General features: G+C 44.4%; 1 long non-coding RNA gene across 1 annotated transcript in view; it reads left to right on the top strand.

Moving 5' to 3' along the window:
• LOC107185033 overlaps positions 1–5,192 on the top strand; it is a 37,121-nt gene continuing 31,929 nt past the window's right edge. Inside the window, exon 1 of the long non-coding RNA XR_001515939.1 lies at positions 1–49. This is a non-coding gene — a long non-coding RNA (uncharacterized LOC107185033). The remainder of the gene's footprint in view (positions 50–5,192) is intronic.

The raw sequence follows: 5,192 nt of genomic DNA, 5'->3' as shown, positions 1-5,192 counted from the left end.
CCTCGTGAATGTGGCCGCGCCACAGGGCCGCCACTCTGTCCTAGCGCAGGTAGGGAAGGGCCCTTTGCGCCGGCCGCCACCGAGCTCCTCGGACGCCGGGCCTGGGACCGTGGGGGTGGGGTAAGGTTCGGGCAGCGCGGCGGAAGACCCGACAGGATTGAGTAAGAGCCCGGCCGTGCCCAACTCCACCGACAAACCTCAATAACATAAAATTGGTGGTGATGACAGAGGGCGTGTCTTAATGCAGCACTGAATTTGACTGCAAGGCGCCCCCTCCTTCCTCCCTCCCTGGTCAGCGAAGTGGTTCGCAGATCCGCAGGTCATTTTGTCCAGTTACCCTCATCCGGGCGTACCTAAGCTGTACGACTGCTTCTTTGGTGAAGTTATCTAATAGATGATTTTCATTTAATCGTAAAAATGTCAACCGTAAAAATTAACCGGCTGATAATTTCCATATTTTATGATCAACTGTATTACATGATCGTAAACCTTAATGCTTCAGTAGAGTGTGAGCACTAAGTAAAAGACATTTCTTCTAAAAACCTCCATGTGTTAAAGGTCAAATTCCCTAGTCCTTATCTAATAAAAGAGAAACATGGTAATTGGCATACTGCCGCTACCCTTCCCATTGGCTAATTAGGGAGATATGCAAATTAACTGTCAGCCAAGATGGGGGCCGGCAGCCAGGAAGCTTAAACTGAACATGAGGCTTGCTTGCTTCAGTGACGGAGGGCTGTAAGGTTCCCCGCCTGCCTTGCCGGCCTCTCAGCCTGCAGTTTAAGAAACATAGTAACAAATAGAAGTTAAAAAAAAAACCAGAAACCAGCTTTCAGGGAGCTGGGATCTCAGAGCTGGAGTTGATACAGAGTTTTGATTGTAGAATCGAAACAAACCAGATAACTGCTTTCAGAAGCAGAAGCCTCAGAGCTGGAGCCAGGCTAAAGCTGGCCCAGAATTAAAAAAAGAAAAAAGAGAAAAAGGAGCAGTTGGGAGCTTCAGTCACAGCCTGAAAACAGCCCTCAGCCCCTCACCCAGACTGGCCAGGCACCCCAGTGGGGACCCCCACCCTGATCCAGGACACCCTTCAGGGCAAACCAGCCAGCCCCCACCCATGCACCAGGCCTCTATTCTATATAGTAAAAGGGTAATATGCCTCCCAGCACCAGGATCAGCGGAGCCACGAGGCCTCCCGGCACCAGGATCAGCGTGACAGAGGGCGGCGCCACAACCCCCACCCCTCCCACGGGCCCTGTTTTGTGTGTGATGGGGTAGAGCCATAACCTCCCCATCGGCCCTGCCCTGAGTGTGAGCGTGGTGGCGTCCCAATCCCCTGATCGGCCCTGCTCTGTGGGTGATAGAGGGCCGTGCCCCAACCCCCTGATCCGCCCTGCTCTGTGTGTGACAGGGGGCGGTGCCCCAACTCCCCAATCGGCCCTGCTCTGAGCCCAACCAGGGGCTGCACCTAGGGATTGGGCCTGCCCTCTGCCACCCGGGAGCAGGTCTAAGCCAGCAGGGCGTTATCTCCCGAGGGGCCCCAGACTGCGAGAGGGCACAGGCCAGGCTGAGGGACCCCCCCGTCCCCCCGAGTGCACAACTTTTTGTGCACCGGGCCTCTAGTGTAATATAAAATGTCTATGTAAACATTTGAAAAACTACTTAAATATTTTACAGGCATCTTAATATATTTTTGTGTGGGTTTTTTTCACTTTAAAATGTGCAGTTTATTGTATGCCTATTATATTCCTTTTTGTTTTTTTAGTCTTTATTGTTGAAAGTATTACATATGTCCCCCTTTTTCCCCCCATCGACACCTTCAGCCAACTCCCCCACTCTTGCCCCAGGCCCTCACCATCCCTATGTGGATTTTTTTTGAATATTAAAAGTATTCTTTTTCTGTTCGTTTGTTAGAGTTTCATTAGCTTTTCTCATGAAAAACACCAAGAACAGTTTGATACAACAAAAAAGAGGAAAGCAGGCCATGTGAGTTAAAATTATTGACAAATAACATCTTTTAATAAACGAAGATGTCACGTGGAGAAAACATGCAAGAACTAACTGTCCTGCATCCTTATACCACTTCTGATCACAGGTAGCAGGATCTATCTTTTAGTGTTTTATGGCATTTTTGTTAATCTGTGTCAAGCAATTTATTCATCATTGGTTTCTCTACTTGTGTATTCTCAACCCCTTAATTCATCTTAAGATGCTTTGGTTAACCTTCCCAACGGAAACCCTAGTGCCTTGATCTACCTAGGATAAAGTCCACATTTTTAAATTTTGTCATTCAGAGCCCTCTAGTCACACTCTGACCTGTAACTACCAGACACACCTTCCAGCCAAAGTGGATTCACCCCTGGCCCCAGAACAAGCAATTTGCAGTGAGATTTCAGTTCATCTGTCTCATTGATTTTTTTCTGGCCCATTTCTAACCTGTCTGTGTTTTCAATTCCTGATATGACATTAAAAACTACACCAGTATGGTAGTTTGAATTCTTCCTAGCTCCCTCCCTTCCTTCAGCCTAGTTAAAGGAATACAGAAAACATTTGATTATCAGTTTTTTTAGTCTATCGACACATTCTTTACCACCACAGTCAACTTGAAGGTGACTACAAATTCCTCTTCAACAGCAGTGGTTGAATAAAACAGGGATTGAGAGGCCTGTAGTTTGAAAACTCTCCCTCCATCTCATCAATTCTGATAACACTTTCCAAGGAGGGGCTTGCAGTTCCCCCTCCACAGCTACCACCAGCATGTGCATAGTTGAGAATTACTAACATAGATGTGTACCATCTCTTGGTATAATTTTATTTTATAAGTATAGTTATTTTACTTAGTATTGCAAGGTGATAAAATCTTCCTGATATGGATTTATAATAATAGTGGTAATGTCCTTCGTTTTCAGTCATCACACTAAGTGATTTTCCCAATAAAAATTGTAGTTTTATATTCATCAGCTTCTATACTTTTCTTGATCCCATTGTGACCAACAGCTTGCATTTATGAGGATCAATCAGGACTTAATAGTAGAATTCAAAGTCATGAAACAGCAAATAAATTGGAATTTTCTTTTTTCTTTCTTCCACAATTACTGAAGTACCTACTCTGTTCTAGGCAGCATGCAAAGAATGGGAATTTAAGGCTTTCACTTTCTGGGGAGGGCAATTTTCACACAGTATGCTGTGATAGGGTAGTAAGTGAGACAATGGGAGCCCAATGGAAGTGCATTCAACACAGTCTTGGTTTCCTAGAGCAATGTGAACTTACATACCTGTAGATGATTGGGAGTCTGCCAGGCAAAAAGTGAGGGGAGAATATTGCAGGCATTAGCTTTGCAGAAATCTAAAGGTAAGGATTTCACTGCATAGAACATGAGCTGTAAAATATGAGGTTTAGGACGGGTTAAGTGGTGGCAGGCAGGCAGATCATGAAGTGCCCCTTAAGCCATATGACAAAAATGTTTATCTGAGGACAGAAGGGAACTATTTTAGGAGTACTTACCCTTCATGGACTCCAGGGAGTCTATCAACTTAGAAAAAGATTGCATTTTGTTTTCATTGACCTTTTTTTAACATTTTCTTCAATTACGAATGTATTAATAGTAACCGACTTTGCATCAATAGAAATCTCAGGTATTTTCCATTATAATTGTTACAGATTTCTCAGTATCACTTCTTTGAAATTAGGGTACCTGTATTTTTTAAACCTGCCACCATATGGTTATTTAATGCATAAACAATTACATATATTACTATACACAAATATAAAAGAATGGAGTGCCAAGCCAAAGCCGTGTTTAAAGTGGCTATATTCAGTTTATAATTACTGTGCCTTTCCTCCAAGCTTCAATCCATCTGTGTTCATATGCATGTTTACAGTTCTAAAGCATTTTCACTGATATGTGAGTAGTGGTTTATTACTTTGCAGAATGTTTCTTAATTTAGATTTGGTTGATGCTGCCTCATGATTTAGGCTTTTTTTGTTAGAAATAACACTAAACCGTGCTGTGTTCTTTTTAGTGCATGATATTAGGAGGCACATGATGCAGATTTCTACTGATGATATTAACTTTTATAGTTAAGTAAGATTAGGTATCTGCCAGGTTTCTTAACTGTAAAGTTAATGTATATTTTATACTCATCTATACATATAAAAGCTTAAGCAACCAAAAGACCATAACAACCAGCCAACCTGCTGGTAGCTGATGCACACTCGCCCAGACCTTACTGCTGGGGCCCTGACAGCCCCGATTCTGGTTGACCCACACCTCGGACCCAGACAGGAGGGAGGAGGGAGCCCAATTCCTCGCGGAACTGGCCTTTGGTTAGCTTGCTGCTGGGGCCAACCTTCCACAGTCCCTCCCTCCTGATGGGGGGTGGGGCGGTGGCTGGCCAGTTAACCTCCCACAGTCCCTCACCCCAGCAGGCTGGCACCCCCATCGGCCCGATCACCGGCCAGACCAAGGGACCACGCTCGTGCACAAATTCGTGCAATGGGCGTCTAGCTAATAAGTATTTTGGAGGGTGGTATTTTGAGGCTTTGTGGAGTTTACTCTTCTCTACTGTTCATTCATTTATATCTGTTTGGACTCATGGATTCTTGTTTTATTCAAAATGTTTCAATTCCTGCCTGTCAAGTTTATGTGGATGCTAGATTTCCCTGTATGTAACCAGTGTTCCAAAAGCTGTGCCCATTCTTCTAAACCCTTGCCAAAGGAGGAAGAGGAAAAAAAGGGCTGCAGACAGTGGTTGGTTGGATGGTTGGTTGGTTGGTTTGTTGATCAATCTCAGGGGAAAGCTTTCAGCATAGTAACAAAATGACGGGCAACTTGCCTAGGATATGGTCATTGATAATCTGAAATGTCAAACAAATAAAGGTAAAGAGGGAAGAGGGTACCTGGAAAGTAGCTAGGGAGACAATGCTGTGGGGTTTAATGCTGTGGGAGTTTTTTCTTTTTTTTGTGTTTTTTTAAATAAATCTTTATTGTTCAGATTATTACAGTTGTTCCTCTTTTTTCCCCCATAGCTCCCCTCCACCTCATTCTACCCCACCCCATGCCCTTACTCCCCCCACTGTCCTCGTCCATAGGTGTAAGATTATTGTCCAGTCTCTTCCCGCCCCCCCCATCTCCCTTCCCCCCCAAGAATTGTCAGTCCACTCCTTTTCTTTGCCCCTAATTCTATTATATATTCAC

The sequence above is a fragment of the Myotis davidii genome, unplaced genomic scaffold, assembly GCF_000327345.1.
Source record: "Myotis davidii unplaced genomic scaffold, ASM32734v1 scaffold1749, whole genome shotgun sequence".
NCBI classification, from domain to species: domain Eukaryota; kingdom Metazoa; phylum Chordata; class Mammalia; order Chiroptera; family Vespertilionidae; genus Myotis; species Myotis davidii.
Note: the sequence above shows the minus strand (reverse complement) of the source record. Positions and strands in the feature narration are given on the sequence as shown.